Here is a 19,662-nt window from a genome sequence, read left to right as displayed (position 1 = left end):
GTTCATAACCGTTCCCCAACATAACTCGGGCCATCATTACCGCTGCATCGGACAGACAAGGCTGCCCAAAGAGGGAGTCCACGGAGGAAATGCTGACCACCTCAAAAGACTGGAAAGCAGTTTCTAACGATTCTTCTGCGGCTTCCACATAAGGCATGGAGGATGGGCAGCTTACCAAGATATCTTCCTCGCCTGACACGATGACCAAGTGCCCCTCCACTACGAATTTCAACTTTTGGTGGAGTGTAGAAGGCACAACTCCCACTGAGTGGATCCACGGGCGCCCCAACAGGCAGCTGTAGGGGGGGTTAATATCCATTATTTGGAAGGTGACTTGACAGGTGTGAGGGCCTATTTGTACTGGGAGATCGATCTCTCCCCTAACCTCTCGGCGAGTGCCGTCGAAGGCCCGAACCACCATTGAACTTGGTTTTAAGTGGGAAGCATTGAATGGTAACTTCTCCAAAGTGCTCTTAGGCATCACGTTTAAACTGGAACCATTATCGATGAGCACCTTGGCTACGATATGGTCCATACACTTGACTGATACGTGTAAAGCCTTATTATGCCCTCTCCCCTCGGCGGGGATTTCTTCTTCGGCGAAGGCAAGATAGTTGTTGGCAGTGATATTGTTGACCAGCCCTCCGAAACCTTCTACCGAGATATCTTGGGCCACGTGAGCCTCGTTCAGCACTTTTACTAGCAGAGCCCGATGAGGCTCGGAGCTCATAAGTAACTCCAACAGCGAGACCCTAGCCGGGGTTTTGTTGAGCTGTTCGATAACCTTGAATTCGCTCTGCTGAATTATCCGAAGGAACTCGCTGGCTTCCTCTAGCGACACCTCCTTTCTACCATCCTTTTTCTCCGGGGGCCCCTTTGCTGGAATATCTTTATTCGAAGCGTGGGGTGCTTCGCCATCTTGTTCCTCCACCACTTTAATTGAGAAGATGGCCTCCAACTCCCAGCAGTTTAGCGCCAGAAATGATGCCATAGTCATTAGAGGAGTGCATGAGGTAGCTACAAACCCATCTGCATCATCTGAAACTAAGAAGCTTGAAGGCAAACTGGATGCATTGGTTAACTTGGTAACCCAGCTGGCCTTGAATCCAAAAACTCTGTACCTGTCGCAAGGGTTTGTGGTTTGTGCTCCTCTGCTGACCACCATACAGACCTTTGCCCTTCCATGCAGCAACCTGGAGCAATTGAGCAGCCTAAAACTTATGCTGCAAATATTTACAATAGACCTCCTCAACCTCAGCAGCAAAATCAACCACAGCAGAGCAATTATGACCTTTCTAGCAATAGATATAACCCTGGATGGAGGAATCACCCTAACCTCAGATGGTCCAGCCCTCAGCAACAACAACAGCAGCCTGCTCCTTCCTTCCAAAATGCTGCTGGCCCAAGCAGACCATACATTCCTCCACCAATCCAACAACAGCAACAACCCCAGAAACAACCAACAGTTGAGGCCCCTCCACAGCCTTCCCTCGAAGAACTTGTGAGGCAAATGACTATGCAGAACATGCAGTTTCAGCAAGAGACCAGAGCCTCCATTCAGAGCTTAACCAATCAGATGGGACAATTAGCTACCCAATTGAATCAACAACAGTCCCAGAATTCTGACAAGCTGCCTTCTCAAGCTGTCCAAAATCCCAAAAATGTCAGTGCCATTTCATTGAGGTCGGGAAAACAGTGTCAAGGACCTCAACCCGTAGCACCTTCCTCATCTGCAAATGAACCTGCCAAACTTCACTCTATTCCAGAAAAAGGTGATGACAAAAATCTACCTAACAATTTCTGTGCAGGTGAATCTTCTTCCACAGGTAATTCTGATTTGCAGAAGCAGCACATTCCCCCTCTTCCATTCCCTCTAAGAGCAGTTTCCAACAAAAAAATGGAAGAGGCAGAGAAAGAGATCTTGGAAACGTTTAGAAAAGTAGAGGTAAACATACCTCTGTTGGATGCAATAAAGCAAATTCCAAGATATGCCAAATTCTTGAAGGAGCTGTGCACTAATAAGCGGAAGCTTAAAGGAAGTGAACGAATTAGCATGGGCAGAAATGTCTTCGCATTGATTGGTAAATCTGTTCCTCAAATTCCTAAAAAATGCAAAGATCCAGGTACATTCAGCATACCTTGTATTATAGGGAATAGTAAGTTTGACAATGCCATGCTAGATTTAGGAGCCTCTGTTAGTGTTATGCCTCTGTCGATTTTTAATTCTCTATCTCTAGGTCCCTTGCAGTCAACTGATGTGGTAATTCATTTAGCTAATAGAAGTGTTGCCTATCCTGTTGGTTTCATAGAAGATGTCTTAGTTAGAGTTGGTGAACTGATTTTCCCTGTTGATTTTTATATCTTGAATATGGAAGATGGATTTTCTCAAGGATCAGTTCCCATCATTCTAGGCAGACCCTTTATGAAAACTGCAAGAACTAAGATAGATGTTTATGCAGGCACACTGTCCATGGAGTTTGGTGATATAACTGTTCATTTTAATATTCTGGATGCTATGAAATACCCATCTGAAGATCTTTTTGTATTTCGTGCTGAAATAATTGACCATGTTGTTGATGAATACATGACTGATCTTTATTCTAATCTGCATGCCTCTCACTCTTCATGCATTGAGTCTGAAATTGTACTTGATCATATGTCTGAATTTGATGCTGAGAGTGAATCTGAGAGTGATATTGATTGCATGCCTGGTGGTGGTGTTTTACCTCTTGAGATTGATTTTATAGAGTCAGATAGGACTAACCATGTTTCAGGAAGTACACATGCCTCTGACTTTCTTTATGAGGTAAAGGCTTAGAAACCATCCCCTTCCACCACTGTCCAGCCGACCACACCAGAATTGAAGCCTCTGCCATCGAATTTAAAATACGCTTACTTGGATGATAGCAAGAGTTTTCCAGTGATTATATCTGCCTCCCTTGCTGATGAGCAAGAGGAGAAGTTGTTGTCAGTTCTCAAGCAGCATAAGAAGGCTATAGGCTGGACCCTGGCGGACATTCCTGGTATTAGCCCATCCACATGTATGCATCGAATACATTTAGAGGATGGAGCTAAACCAGTAAGACAACCACAAAGAAAACTCAACCCGGTGATTCTTGATGTAGTGAAGAAGGAGATAACCAAGCTTTTGCAAGCTGGAATCATTTATCCTATCTCCGACAGCCAATGGGTGAGTCCCGTCCAGGTAGTCCCGAAAAAGACTGGCCTCACAGTGATCAGAAATGAGAAGGAGGAGATGATTCCTACTCGGGTGCAGAACAGTTGGAGAGTCTGCATTGACTATAGGAGGCTGAACCAGGTTACCAAAAAGGACCATTTTCCCCTGCCATTCATTGGCCAGATGCTTGAACGCCTGGCAGGTAAATCCCACTACTGTTTCCTTGATGGTTTTTCTGGTTATATGCAAATTACTATTGCTCTTGAGGATCAGGAAAAGACCACATTCACCTGCCCCTTCGGCACTTTTGCTTATAGGAGGATGCCTTTCGGCCTGTGCAATGCCCCTGGTACCTTCCAGCGGTGCATGATTAGTATTTTCAGTGATTTTTTAGAAAATTGCATAGAGGTGTTTATGGATGATTTCACTGTATATGGATCCTCTTTTGATGGTTGTTTGAATAGTTTGGAAAAAGTTTTGAATAGATGCATTGAAACTAACCTTGTTCTAAATTTTGAAAAATGTCATTTTATGGTTGAGCAAGGTATAGTTTTAGGCCACATTATTTCCAATAAGGGTATTGAAGTAGATCCTGCAAAAATTTCTGTTATTTCACAATTGCCTTACCCCTCTTGTGTGCGAGAGGTGCGATCTTTTCTTGGTCATGCAGGATTCTACAGGCGCTTTATAAGGGATTTTAGCAAAGTAGCCCTTCCACTGTCCAACTTGTTGCAAAAGGAGGTGGAGTTTGACTTTAATGACAGATGCAAAGAGGCTTTTGATTGCCTCAAAAGAGCGTTGACTACCACCCCCATCATCCAGGCACCCGATTGGACAGCCCCTTTTGAGCTTATGTGTGATGCATCAAATTATGCATTGGGGGCTGTCCTTGCTCAGAAAATTGATAAATTGCCCAGGGTGATATATTATGCTTCTAGGACTTTAGATGCTGCCCAAGCAAATTATACTACTACTGAGAAAGAGCTTCTAGCCATAGTTTTTGCTCTTGAAAAATTTCGATCTTATTTGCTTGGTACTCGCATTATTGTTTATACTGACCATGCAGCTCTAAAGTACTTAATGAAGAAGGCTGATTCTAAGCCAAGGTTGATCCGATGGATGCTCTGGCTCCAAGAGTTTGACTTGGAGATCCGTGATAGGAGCGGAGCACAAAATCTAGTTGCTGATCATTTGAGTCGGATCGAACGTGTCTCTGATGCAGATTCACCTATTCGAGATGATTTCCCGGATGATCATTTGTATATATTGTATAGTATTTCTGACTATCTTTCTACTCCCTGGTTTGCTAACATTGTCAATTATTTAGTTGCCTCTGTTTTTCCTCCCTTAGCATCTAAGGCCCAAAAAGATAAGATTAAAAGTGATGCTAAGCATTTTATTTGGGATGACCCCTACTTGTGGAAATTGTGCAGTGATCAGGTCATTAGACGGTGCATTCCAGATCATGAGACTGACTCAGTCCTGCAGTTCTGTCATTCTTCCGCACCGGGAGGTCATCTGGGTGTTCAAAGGACAGCTCGCAAAGTGCTTGATTGTGGTTTTTATTGGCCCACCATCTTTAAAGATGCGTGGAAGATCTGCAGCACTTGTGAGCAGTGCCAGAGAGCAGGAAATACACTTACATGGCGACAACAAATGCCTCAGCAACCTATGCTATTCTGTGAGGTGTTTGATGTCTGGGGTATAGATTTCATGGGTCCTTTTCCTGTCTCTTTTGGTTATGTTTATATTCTCCTTGCAGTTGATTATGTTTCAAAATGGGTGGAAGCCAAGCCCACTAGAACTAATGATGCTAAAGTTGTCACAGACTTTGTCAGGTCTAATCTGTTTTGCAGGTTTGGAGTACCTAAAGCAATTGTTAGTGATCAAGGAACCCATTTTTGCAACAGGACAATGCATGCCCTGCTTAAAAAGTACGGGGTGGTACACAGGGTATCCACACCATACCACCCCCAGACTAATGGACAGGCAGAAATTTCTAACAGGGAAATCAAGAGAATTCTAGAGAAGATTGTGCAGCCAAGCAGGAAAGATTGGAGTATCAGGCTTGATGATGCTCTCTGGGCACATCGGACTGCCTACAAAGCACCCATAGGAATGTCTCCTTATCGGGTTGTCTTTGGAAAGACATGTCATCTTCTAGTGGAAATTGAGCACAAAGCATACTGGGCAGTAAAGACTTGCAACTTCTCTATGGATCAAGTTGGCGAGGAAAGGAAGTTGCAACTGAGTGAGTTAGATGAAATCCGCCTAGAAGCCTACGAGAATTCCAAGTTCTATAAAGAAAAGACCAAGAAGTTCCATGATAGCATGGTAGTTAAAAAAGACTTCGTGGTTGGGCAAAAAGTGTTATTGTATAATTCTAGGATTGGACTCATGAGTGGTAAGTTGAGGTCTAAGTGGATTGGTCCTTTTGTTGTTACTAATGTTTTTCCTTATGGTACAGTTGAGATCAAAAGCGACTCCACAAACAAGAGCTTCAAGGTCAACAGACATCGACTTAAGCCATTCCTCACGAACCCTTCTTTAGTGGACGTAGTGGTGGAAGAGACTTCCTTACTCCACCCTACACTTCCTCCACCATGACTTAGGGAGTTTTTCTTTTCCTATCTCCTTCTTTGCTTTTATTACACTTGTCCGATTCTCTTTGATGATTTAATTGTTTTTAATCTTTTAATTGTGCTACATTGAGGACAATGTGTTGTTTAAGTATGGGGGGCGGGGGGGGGGGGGGGGGGCGGGGGAGTGTTCTTTGGTTTTGCTAGTTTTGTTGGTTTTGTTAATTTGTTAATGTTGTTAGTTTCGTCTGATTTTCAGTTTAATATTTTGGGACTTGAAATCCTTGATTCTCCTCTACATGTCATGATAGTTTTGAAAGCTCAATTTGAAAGTGATGATTTTACCTTTGTGAGAATTTGAGCCATCCATCATTATAATCATTTGGTGTGTTTTGCCCCATTGATTGCTTGCACAATAGCCTTGGCTTGATTCTTGTTGATGCGTCCTAATTCACATGCATATTTGGAAATGATTAAGGAAATTTTGTTCTTATAAGCTTCTAGCCAAATGGACTTACCTTGAATTAATTCCTTTGATAGCCCTTTTGAGCCTTGTTTCCCTTTCCTTGTTTTGAAGCTCACTACAAGCCTTAAGTGAAAAACCATGATATTACCATATCCTTAAGGAATTTTGGAGCTTTGGAATTGTTTTGGGAATAAGTGTGGGGGTGTTTTGTTTCATTGGACAACTTGTTTTGTTGGCTATGCTTCATGATGTATTTTGGGCCATACTTGATGTACATTGTATATTGGTTAAATGTTGGACATGCTGAATGAAATGTTGTTTCTCAAAGGCTAAAGAGTAAAATAAAAAAAAAAAAATCGAAAAATAAAATCGAAAAAAGAAAAAGAAAAGCAATAAAGTTGAGTGAATAAGATCTTAAATGGCACAAGAATGATGAAACTCTTGGTTCTACTCTTCATGTTTAATTTTTATCTTTACTTCTTTTTATTTTCTTATTTTTTTCTTAATATGCACTTATTCCCCTTTGCTCCTCTATTCCTTTGGGATTTAGCCACTTATTCCATATTTCTCCATACCTTGTCCTTGGCCCCATTACAACCTTAAAAGACCTTTTGATCCTCATGTGCTTGTGTTTATGGGTTGATTGTCAATTTTAGAATCTTGCCAAGCTTATGTGGTGTTTGCTTTCATGGGTGCTTTGAGGGTAAATAGTAGCCTAGACACTTGAGAGATAGAGTGTATATCTTGTGAGGCTTTATCACTTTTCATTCTTGAGCTGATTAACTATTTTGCCATGATTGGGTTGCTTGGATGATTTTCATGAATGTCTTGACTTTTTGGATCTCCTTATGTTAGATGTTACCCATTCCTTTCATTCCTTGATGTTCATTGAGAAATATGTGAATGTTTTTGTTTGTCTCCCTTTGATATCCTTGGATTTTGTTCTTTGTTTCATTTTGCCCAGGAGTGCAAAAGGCCAAGTATGGGGGGTTTTGATGTGCCATCATTTTCTTCTATTTTCTAAACCCTTTTTGCACCATTTTAATTATTGATTGGTCTTAATTGTCAATTAATTAGGCAGTTTTATTATTTGGGCTCATTTAGCTAATTTGATGTTTTTAATCTAATTTCAGGAATTAATGAAACATTGGGCTTAATCCGGATTTTGGTTGTGGACTTGAAGAGGGCAAATAAAGCAGCGCTTACCTTAGTTAATTTCTAATTAAGAAATTTCGCAATTTTATTTTATGTTGTCAGTGTTTATTTCATTTTGGGCCAGAGTATTGTAATAGGGCCCAGTGACTTTGAGTGACTCTTTTTAAATAGCTGCCTTGGAATTCGTGCAGGGCATTCTATTCTGCTATGCTATTTTCATTATTCAGAGCTTTGGTTTTAGGTTTTCACGTTTTTTTGTTCCCTTGTTACAGTTTTCATTCTTAATGCAAATTTCCGTTTTCTGCTTCTAATTACGAGTTCATTCTTGCTTCTTCTTCTACTTTCATTTACGTTTCTGCTTCATGTTTCAATTGCGTTTTCTGTTTGAATCCATGGAAGGCTAGATTTTCTGGTGTTGTTTCCTTTTGAGGACGAAGCCCAACTCTCTTTGAGGTTTCGTTTGTAATGTGGTTTCCTGACAGTTTTCCCTTCACCAATTATCCCAATTTCGTGAATATTAATCAGTGCACGCTTCGTGTTCGATTAATTGCCTCTGAGCCTAACTTGCGTTCATGCTTAATGGACGAAGGGCTAACTGGTGTATGTGGTGCCTAATCACGTATTGAAAACCCTAAGTTGATTTTCGCTTAGTAAATTGAAATAGGGTTGGATTAAGTGGTTGACTGTTAGGGACGAATTCTCCATAACCCAGGATAAGAGAGTGGCTTCTGAATCAGAGGAAACAACCCGTTTTTAATATTAGTAGTTTCGTATTCCATTTTATTTGTTCTGCTCTTTAATTACCAAACAACCAAATCCCCCCCCCCATCGTTACTGTTACTGCAAGTATATTATGAACATTTGGCTTGTCACTGCTCGTTGGGAAACGACCTAGGATCACTTCCTAGTTACTGCATTTTCATGTTTATTTGATTCGGGTACGGCCTCGATCAGTAAGCACTGCTTTATTTGCCCTCTTCAAGTCCATAACCAAAATCCAGATTAAGCCCAATGTTTCATTAATTCCTGAAATTAGATTAAAAACATCAAATTAGCTAAATGAGCCCAAATAATAAAACTACCTAATTAATTTGACAATTAAGACTAATTAGTAATTAAATGGTGCAAAAATGTTTTAAGAAATAGAAGAAAATGATGGCACATCAAAACCCTCAATACTTAGCCTTTTGCACTCCTGGGCAAAATGAAACAAAGAACAAAATCCAAGGATATCAAAGAGAGACAAACAAAAACATTCACATATTTCTCAATGAACATCAAGGAATGAAAGTAATGGGTAACATCTAACATAAGGAGATCCGAAAAGTCAAGACATTCATGAAAATCATCCAAGCAACCCAATCATGGCAAAATAGTTAATCAGCTCAAAAATGAAAAGTGATAAAGCCTTACAAGATATACATTCTATCTCTCAAGTGTCTAGGCTACTATTTACCCTCAAAGCACCAATGAAAACAAACACCACATAAACTTGGCAAGATTCTAAAATTGACAATCAACCCATAAACACAAGCACATGAGGATCAAAAGGTCTTTTTAAGGTTGTAATGGGGCCAAGGACAAGGTAGGAAAAATATGGAATAGGTGGCTAAATCCCAAAGGAATAGAGGAGCAATGGGGAATAAGTGTATATTAAGAAAAAATAAGAAGACCTAAAGATAAAATTTAAACATAAAGAGTAGAACCAAGAGTCTCATCATTCTTTTTCCATTTAAGATCTTATTCACTCAACTTTATTACTTTTCTTTTTCTTTTTCGATTTTTTTTAGAAACAATTGAGAAACATCATTTCATTCAGCATGTCCAACATTTAATCAATATACAATGTACATCAAGTATGGCCCAAAATACATCATGAAGCATAGCAAACAAACATATTATCCAATGAAACAAAAACCCCCACACTTATTCCCAAAACAATTCCAAAGCTCCAAAATTCCTTAAGGATATGGTGATATCATGGTTTTTCACTTAAGGCTTGTAGTGAACTTCAAAACAAGGAAAGGGAAACAAGGCTCAAAAGGGCTATCAAAGGAATTAATTCAAGGTAAGTCCATTTGGCTAGAAGTTTATAAGAACAAAATTGCCTCAATCATTTCCAAATATGCATGTGAATTAGGAAGCATCAACAAGAATCAAGCCAAGGCTATTGTGCAAGCAATCAATGGGGCAAAACACACCAAATGATTATGATGATGGATGGCTCAAATTCTCACAAAGGTAAACTCATCACTTTCAAATTGAGCTTTCAGAACTATCATGACATGTAGAGGAGAATCAAGGATTTCAAGTCACAAAATGTCAAGAACTTTTATTTTCAAAACAATTACCCATTTCTTGAACATATCCTATAATTCAAAGAAAAACATGCAAAGTCGTACATGCACACAGAATTGACCCAAAATATTAAACTAGAAATCTGACGAAACTAACAACATTAACAAATTAACACAACTAACAAATTAACAAAACCGACAAAACTAGCAAAACCAAAGAACACTCCCCCCATACTTAAACAACACATTGTCCTCAATGTAACACAATTAAAAGATTAAAAACAATTAAACCATCAAATAGAATCGGACAAGTGTAATAAAAGCAAAGAAGGAGATAGGAAAAGAAGAACTCCCTAAGTTATGGTGGAGGAAGAGTAGGGTGGAGTAAGGAAGTCTCTTCCACCACTACGTCCACTAAAGAAGGGTTTGTGAGGAATGGCTTAAGTCGATGTCCGTTGACCTTGAAGCTCTTTTTTGTGGAGTCGCTTTTGATCTCAACTGTACCATAAGGAAAAACATTAGTAACAACAAAAGGACCAATCCACTTAGACCTCAACTTACCACTCATGAGTCCAAGCCTAGAATTATACAATAATACTTTTTGCCCAACCATGAAGTCCTTCTTAACTATCATGCTATCATGGAACTTCTTGGTCTTTTCTTTGTATAACTTGGCATTCTCGTAGGCTTTTAGGAGGATTTCATCTAACTCACTGAGTTGCAACTTTCTTTCCTCAACAGCTTGATCCATAGAGAAGTTGCAAGTCTTTACTGCCCAGTATGCTTTGTGCTCAATTTCCACTGGAAGATGACATGCCTTTCCAAAGACAACCTGATAAGGAGACATTCCTATGGGTGCTTTGTAGGCAGTCCGATGTGCCCAAAAAGCATCATCAAGCCTGGTACTCCAATCTTTCCTGCTTGGCTGCACAATCTTCTCTAAAATTCTCTTGATCTCCCTGTTAGAAATTTTTGTCTGTCCATTGGTCTGGGGGTGGTATGGTGTGGATACCCGGTGTACAACCCCGTACTTTTTAAACAAGGCATGCATTGTTCTGTTGCAAAAATGGGTTCCTTGATCACTAATAATTGCTTTAGGTACTCCAAACCTGCAAAACAGATTAGATCTGACGAAATCTGCAACAACTTTAGCATCGTTAGTTCTAGTGGGCTTGGCTTCCACCCATTTTAAAACATAGTCAATTGCAAGGAGAATGTAAACATAACCAAAAGAGACAGGAAAAGGGCCCATGAAATCGATACCCCGGACATCAAACACCTCACAAAATAGCATAGGTTGCTGAGGCATTTGTTGTCGCCATGTAAGTGTATTTCCTGCTCTCTGACACTGCTCACAAGTGTTGCAGATCTTCAACGCATCTTTAAAGATGGTGGGCCAATAAAAGCCACAATCAATCACTTTGCGAGCTGTCCTTTGAACACCCAGATGACCTCCCGGTGCGGAAGAATGACAGAACTGTAGGACTGAGTCAGTCTCATGATCTGGAATGCACCATCTAATTACCTGATCACTGCACAATTTCCACAAGTAGGGGTTATCCCAAATAAAATGCTTAGCATCACTTTTAATTTTATCTTTTTGGGCCTTAGATGCCGTGGGAGGAAAAACAGAAGCAACTAAATAATTGACAATGTTAGCAATCAGGGGGTAGAAAGAGAGTCAGAAATACTATACAGTATATACAAATGATCATCCTGGAAATCATCTTGAATGGGTGAATCCGCATCAGATACACGTTCGATCCGACTCAAATGATCAGCAACTAAATTTTGTGCTCCGCTCCTATCACGGATCTCCAAGTCAAACTCTTGGAGCCAGAGCATCCATCGGATCAACCTAGGCTTAGAATCAGCCTTCTTCAACAAGTACTTTAGAGCTGCATGGTCAGTATAAACAATAATGCGGGTACCAAGCAAATAAGATCGGAATTTTTCAAGAGCAAAAACTATGGCTAGAAGCTCTTTCTCAGTAGTAGTATAATTCACTTGGGCAGCATCTAAAGTCCTAGAAGCATAGTATATCACCCTGGGCAATTTATCAATTTTCTGAGCAAGGACAGTCCCCAATGCATAATTTGATGCATCACACATAAGCTCAAAAGGGGCTGTCCAGTCGGGTGCCTGGATGATGGGGGTGGTAGTCAGTGCTCTTTTGAGGCAGTCAAAAGTCTCTCTGCATTTACCATTAAAGTCACACTTCACCTCCTTTTGCAACAAGTTGGACAGTGGAAGGGCTACTTTGCTAAAATCTCTTATAAAGCGCCTGTAGAATCCTGCATGACCAAGAAAATATTGCACCTCTCGCACACAAGAGGGGTAAGGCAATTGTGATGTAACAGAAATTTTTGCAGGATCTACTTCAATGCCCATTTTGGAAATATTGTGGCCTAAAACTATACCTTGCTCAACCATAAAATGACATTTTTCAAAATTTAGAACAAGGTTAGTTTCAATGCATCTATTCAAAACTTTTTCCAGACTATCCAAACAACCATCAAAAGAGGATTGATAAACAGTGAAATCATCTATAAACACCTCTATGCAATTTTCTAAGAAATCACTGAAAATACTAATCATGCACCGCTGGAAGGTACCAGGGGCATTGCACAGGCCGAAAGGCATCCTCCTATAGGCAAAAGTGCCGAAGGGGCAAGTGAATGTGGTCTTTTCCTAATCCTCGGGAGCAATAGTAATTTGCATGTAACCAAAAAAACCATCAAGGAAACAGTAGTGAGATTTACCTGCCAGGCGTTCAAGCATCTGGTCAATGAATGGCAGGGGAAAATGGTACTTTTTGGTAACCTGGTTCAGCCTCCTATAATCAATGCAAACTCTCCAACTGTTCTGTACCCGAGTAGGAATCAGCTCCTCCTTCTCATTTTTTATCACTGTGAGGCCGGTCTTCTTCGGGACTACCTGGACGGGACTTACCCATTCGCTGTCGGAGATAGGATAAATGATTCCAGCTTGCAAAAGCTTGGTTATCTCCTTCTGCACTACATCAAGAATCACCGGGTTGAGTCTTCTCTGTGGCTGTCTTACTGGTTTAGCTCCATCCTCTAAATTTATTTGATGCATACATGTGGATGGGCTAATACCAAGAATGTCCGCCAGGGTCCAGCCTATAGCCTTCTTATGCTTCTTGAGAATAGACAACAACTTCTCCTATTGCTCATCAGCAAGGGAGGCAGATATAATCACTGGAAAACTTTTGCTATCATCCAAGTAAGCGTATTTTAAATTTGATGGCAGAGGCTTCAATTCTGGTGTGGTCGGCTGGATAGTGGTAGAAGGAGATGGTTTCTCAGCCTGTACCTCATAAATAAAGTCAGAGGTATGTGTACTTCCTGAAACATGGTTAGTCCTATCTGACTCTATAAAATCAATCTCGAGAGGTAAAACACCACCACCAGACATGCAATCAATATCACTTTCAGATTCACTCTCAGCATCAAATTCAGACATATGATCAAGTACAATTTCAGAATCAATGCGTGAAGAGTGAGAGGCATGCAGATTAGAGTAAAGATCAGTCATGTATTCATCAACAACATGGTCTGCCTAGAATGATGGGAACTGATCCTTGAGAAAATCCATCCTCCATATTCAAAATATAAAAATCAACAGGGAAAATCAGTTCACCAACTATAACTAAGACATCTTCTATGAAACCAACAGGATAGGCAACACTTCTATTAGCTAAATGAATTACCACATCAGTTGACTACAAGGGACCTAGAGATAGAGAATTAAAAATAGACAGAGGCATAACACTAACAGAAGCTCCTAAATCTAGCATGGCATTGTCGAACTTACTATTCCCTATAATACAAGGTATGTTGAATGTACCTGGATCTTTACATTTTACAGGAATTTGGGGAAAAGATTTACCAATCAATGCGGAAACATTTCTGCCCATGCTAATTCGTTCACTTCCTTTAAGCTTTCGCTTATTAGTGCACAGCTCCTTCAAAAATTTAGCATATCTTGGAATTTGCTTTATTGCATCCAGCAGAGGTATGTTTACCTATACTTTTCTAAATGTTTCCAAGATCTCTTTCTCTGCCTCTTCCAATTTTTTTGTTGGGAACTGCTCTTGTAGGGAATGGAAGAGGGATGTGTTGCTTCTGCAAATCAGAATTACCAGTGGAAGATTCACCAGCATAGAAATTGTTAGGTAAATTTTTGTCATCACCTTTTTCTGGAGTAGAGTGAAGTTGGGCAGGTTCATTTGCAGATGAGAAAGGTGCTATGGGTTGAGGTCCTTGACACTGCTTTCCCGACCTCAATGAAATGGCATTGACATTTTTGGGATTTTGGACAGATTGAGAAGGCAGCTTGTCAGAATTCTGGGACTGTTGTTGATTTAATTGTGTAGCCAATTGTCCCATCTGATTAGTTAAGCTCTGAATGGAGGCTCTGGTCTCTTGTTGAAACTGCATGTTTTGCATAGTCATTTGCCTCACAAGTTCTTCGAGGGAAGGTTGCGGAGGAGCCTCAACTGTTTGCTGTTTCTGGGGCTGTTGCTGTTGTTGGATTGGTGGAGGAATGTATGGTCTGCTTGGGCCAGTAGCATTTTGGAAGGAAGGAGCAGGATGTTGTTGTTGTTGTTGAGGGTTAGACCATCTGAGATTAGGGTGATTCCTCAATCCAGGGTTGTATCTGTTGCTGGAGAGGTCATAACTGTTCTGCTGTGGTTGATTTTGCTGCTGAGGTTGAGGAGGTCTATTGTAAATGTTTGTAGCATAAGCTTCAGGCTGCTCAATTGCTCCAGGTTGCTACATGGAAGGGCAAAGGTTTGTATGGTGGTCAACAGAGGAGCATAAACCACAGACTCTTGCGATAGGTACAGATTTCTGATTCAAGGCCAGCTGTGTTACCAAGTTGACCAATGCATCTAGTTTGCCTTCAAGCTTCTTAGTTTTATATGATGCAGATGAGTTTGTAGCCACCTCATGTACTCCTCTAATGACTATAGCATCATTTCTGGCGCTAAACTGCTGGGAGTTGGAAGCCATCTTCTCAATTAAATTTCTGGCTTCAGCAGGAGTCATGTCTCCAAGGGCTCCACCACTGGCAGCATCTATCATACTTCTCTCCATATTACTGAGTCCTTCATAAAAATATTGGAGAAGAAGCTGCTCCGAAATCTGATGGTGAGGGCAACTGGCACATAGTTTTTTAAATATCTCCCACTATTCGTATAGGCTCTCTCCACTGAGTTGTCTAATACCTGAGATATCCTTCCTGATGGTTGTGGCCCTAGAAGCAGGGAAATTTTTTTCTAAGAATACTCTCTTAAGGTCATCCCAGCTCGTGATGGACCTTGGAGCAAGGTAATACAGCCAGTCCTTTGCCACTCCCTTTAAAGAATGAGGAAAAGCCTTCAAAAATATGTGATCCTCTTAGACATCTGGGGGTTTCATGGTGGAGCAGACAATATGAAATTCTTTCAAATGTTTGTGCGGGTCTTCACCTGCAAGGCCATGAAACTTTGGAAGCAAATTGATCAGTCCAGTTTTAAGAACATATGGGACATCCTCATTAGGGTATTGGATGCACAAGCTTTCATAGGTGAAATCAGGTGCAGCCATTTCCCTTAGAGTCCTCTCACGGGGTGGAGGTTGTGCCATGTTCTCAGAATGTTCAAAATCAGAATGCTCAAAATTATAATACTCAAAATCAGAATGTTCAAAATCACCAATAACAGAATGCACAGATTCACTAGTAATGGAATGCTCAGGATGATCAAAAGGTATAAAATGATGTCTAACTAATCTATGAAATGTCCTATCTATCTCAGGATCAAAGGGTTGTAAGTCAGATGGATTGCCTCTAGTCATACACTACATTCAGCATGCACAACTAGTTGCCTTGTCATGTAAATAAAGGTGTAGGTTTGAACTATAGCTACCCTCAAATGATATCCAAATGACTTGAAATTTTGCGAGAAACCTTATAAAATGATGAAAAGATAGCACATAAAATTTCAGACAAAAATTCAAAGTCTAACTATGGAAGCTAAAAATGGTAGGTTGAGAAAAATAAGTGAATAAAACTTGAAAAATAAAAAAAAATTGACATAATCACTTTTTTGGATGATGGGGACCTCAGCCGGCCTATGGCCGGCCGGCTGCCACGACATAGGAAATTTTTTTCTACCCCAAATACATATATAATAATTGCGATTCTGATAACCAGAGCAAAAGTTATGGCCGTTTGAAGTTTTGACAAAAACAAAATTTGCTACTTTTTTGGAACATTCAAATCTGACCAAACTAAAGGCTCTAGCTATTTTTCCCACAAAATATAGATTAAAAGAAGTTGCCACAAAAAAATTCAGCTAAAAATAACAACTCTAGCTACTAAAACAAAAAATCCCAAATAATTCAGCAATGGTGGTCGCTAAAATCCGTCGCTACATGATTTCTACTACTACTCTGTTTTGCTGCAAGCAAAATTGGTCGCTAAGTCCATCGCAAAACACTATTCACAGCAAAACACCCAAAACTGAAAAAGGGGAAGCGCTTAACAGAAAAACTGAAACCGAACACACACTAAACAAAATACCAGGACATTAAACAACACAAACACACATACTAACACAACACTAACAATTAAACATAAAACACTAAATAATTAAACACTAACACAACACTAGCTATTATGAACCTTTGCACATTGCTCCCCGGCAACGACGCCAAATTTGATTGAGGCCGTACCCGGATCAAATAAACATGAAAATGCAATAACTAGGAAGTGATCCTAGGTCGTTTCCCAACGAGCAATGATAACCCAAATGTTCATAATATACTTGCAGTAACAGTAACAAGGGGGGGGGGTTGTTTGTTTTGTGATTTAAAGAACAAAACAAGTAAACTGGAATACGAAACTAATAATATTAAAAACAGGTTGTTTCCTCTGATTCAGAAGCCATTTTCTTGTCCTGGGATTATGGAGAATTCGTCCCTAACAATTAACCACTTAATCCAACCCTATTTCAATTTACTAAGCGAAAATCAACTTAGGGTTGTCAATACGTGATTAGGCAACACATACACCAGTTAGCCCTTCATCCATTAAGCATGAACGCAAGTTAGGCTCAGAGGCAATTAATCGAACATGAAGCATGCACAGATTAATGTTAACAAATTTGGGTTAACTGGTGAAGGGAAAACTGTCAGGAAGCCACATTATAAACGAAACCTCAAAGAGAGTTGAGCTTCGTCCTCAAAAGGAAACAACACCAGAATATTTAGCCTTCAATAGATTCAAACAGAAAACGTAAATGAAACTAAAAGCATAAACGTAAATGAAGCAGAAACGTAAATGAAGGCAGAATAAGAAACAAGAACGAAATTGTAATTAGAAGCAGAAAATGGAAAATTGCATTACGTGAACAGTAGCATTAGAACAGAAAAACGTCAAAACCATAAACCCTATGCTCTGAATAATAGTCTCCCAGAATAGCCTTGCACGAATCCCAAGGCTGCTATTTAAAAAGAGTCACTCAAAGTCACTGGGCCCTATTACAATATTCTGGCCCAAAACAAAATAAACACTGAACCACATAAAAGAAAATTGCAATCTCCTAATTAGAAATTAACTAAGGTAAGCGCTGCTTTATTTGCCCTCTTCAAGTCCATAACCAAAATCCAGATTAAGCCCAATGTTTCATTAATTCTTGAAATTAGATTAAAAACATCAAATTAGCTAAATGAGCCCAAATAATAAAACTGCCTAATTAATTTGACAATTAAGACTAATCAGTAATTAAAATGGTGCAAAAAGGGTTTAAGAAATAGAAGAAAATGATGGCACATCAGCTATACTTCTCTTTTTTTTGTCATTTTCTTCATTTTGATTAAGTCGTTAAAGTTCCATCTCGTGTTCCTGCAATTTACCAAATAAAGTGGCAAGAGACATGGAAGAGAGATCTTTACTTTCAGAAATAGCAGTTATCTTAGGCTGCCATTCGCTACTTAAACATATTAAAACTTTATTAATTAAATATTCATTAGGAAAGATTTTTCCTAGAGAGGCAAGGTGGTTTACTATATGTGAAAATCTTTTTTGCAAACTATGGATATTTTCATTAGGGTTCATCCTAAATAATTCATATTCATGGGTAAGGGTATTGATTCTAGACCTTTTTACATCTGTGGTTCCTTCATGGGTTAATTGAAGAGTATCCCACATTTCCTTAGCATTAGTACGGTTTGACACTCTAAAGTGCTCATCTATTCCTAGGGCTAAAGTGATGATGTTTTTGGCTTTGAGATCATACTGGATTCTTCTCCTATCTTCTTCTATCCACTTATATCTAGGTTTTTAGGTTGTAGTGCTTGTGCTTACATCTACTATAGTGGGTATGTGTGGTCCTATTTCTATTGCTTCCCAAATATTTAGATCTATGGCTTCAATGAATATCTGCATACGGGTTTTCCAATAATGGTAACCCTCACCATTGAAAATGGGTGGTCTGTGAATGGAATTTCCTTCAGGAAACAAGGGATTTGAAGAGGCCATGAATCTTGAAGTGGTTAGACTTTCTACAAGATACCTGCTCTGATACCACTTGTTGGATCAAGTGGCCTCAGAATAATTAATAATGAAGGGTTGAATTAATTATTCCTAAACCTTTACTAATTAAAAATTTACTCTTCTAATGCTTTTACTATGTTGTTAAGAGAATAAGGAGTAGAAGAGAAACTTAACCAAAAGTAAAAGCGGAAATTAAAATGCACAGCGGAAAGTAAAAGAGTAGGGAAGAAGGAGACAAACGCACAAGAGTTTTTATACTGGTTCGGCAACAACCCGTGCCTATATCCAGTCCCCAAGCGACCTGCGGTCCTTGAGAATTCTTTTCAACCTTGTAAAAATCCTTTTACAAGCAAAGATTCACAAGGGATGTACCCTTCCTTGTTCTCTTTGAAACCCTAGTGGATGTACCCTCCACTAGAACTGATCCACAAGAGATGTACCATTTCTTGTTCTTAGTCAAACCCAAGTAGATGTACTCTCTACTTGTACCACAAAGGATGTACCCTTAAATGTGTTAGGACAAAGATCTCAGGTGGTTGAACCTTTGATACTTTGTGAATGGGGATACAAAAGAATTCTCAGGCGGTTAGTCCTTTGAAAACTTTTGTATAATGGAAAGGGAAGAATTAAAATAATTCTCAGACCGTGTCATTTTGAATTCTTTGACAAGGGAGAAGGGAGACACAAAATAATTCAGGCGGTTAGTCCTTTGTTCTTTTGGAAAAGGGAGAAGAGAGACACAAAAATAATTCAGGTGCTTAGTCCTTGGCGAATTCTTTTCGGCCAAGGGAGAAGAGATGAAAAGAATGAATAGCACAAGTTTTCAAGGTTTAGAAAACCAGAAAACTTTGGAAAGCTTTTGGCACAAAGAAGAAGAAGAAGTTCAAAGAGATTCAAGGCTTGTAAAGGATTGTAATGAAATTGATTGAATTGTTAGAAAAAAAGATTTTTTAAATGCAAAACAAAGTCTTGCTTTTATAGACTCTTCATGTCTGGTCAAGAGAACCATTAGAAGAGTTATGACATTTAGAAAAACTTAAAACCAATTTGAAAAAGTCAGAAACCATTTGAAGAGTTACATCTTTTGATTTACTCAGAAACAATCACTGGTAATCGATTACCAAATCAGTGTAATTGATTACACAAAGCTTTTATGTGAAAGGATGTGACTCTTCACTTTTGAATTTGAATTTTAACGTTCAAAGACACTGGTAATCGATTACCAAAACATTGTAATCGATTACAGTTTTTTGAAATCAATTGGAACGTTGTAAATTCATTTTGAAAACTTTTTCAAATCCATTTTGCTACTGGTAATCGATTACAACAATCTGGTAATCAATTACCAGAGAGTAAAAACTCTTTAGTAAACATGTTTTGAGAAAAATCCATGTGCTACTCAGTTTTTGAAAAAAACATTTT

General features: G+C 39.3%; 1 non-coding gene across 1 annotated transcript; it reads left to right on the top strand.

Annotated features, from left to right (window-relative positions):
* The first annotated feature begins 14,844 nt into the window (after positions 1-14,844).
* LOC114388769 lies at positions 14,845-14,951 on the top strand. Its single transcript, XR_003661566.1, has one exon. It is a non-coding gene; the product is annotated as a small nucleolar RNA R71 (small nucleolar RNA).
* The last annotated feature ends 4,711 nt before the right edge of the window (positions 14,952-19,662 follow it).

Source organism: Glycine soja, chromosome 15 (genome assembly GCF_004193775.1).
Source record: "Glycine soja cultivar W05 chromosome 15, ASM419377v2, whole genome shotgun sequence".
NCBI lineage: Eukaryota > Viridiplantae > Streptophyta > Magnoliopsida > Fabales > Fabaceae > Glycine > Glycine soja.
This window is presented reverse-complemented; position numbering and strand designations above follow the sequence as displayed.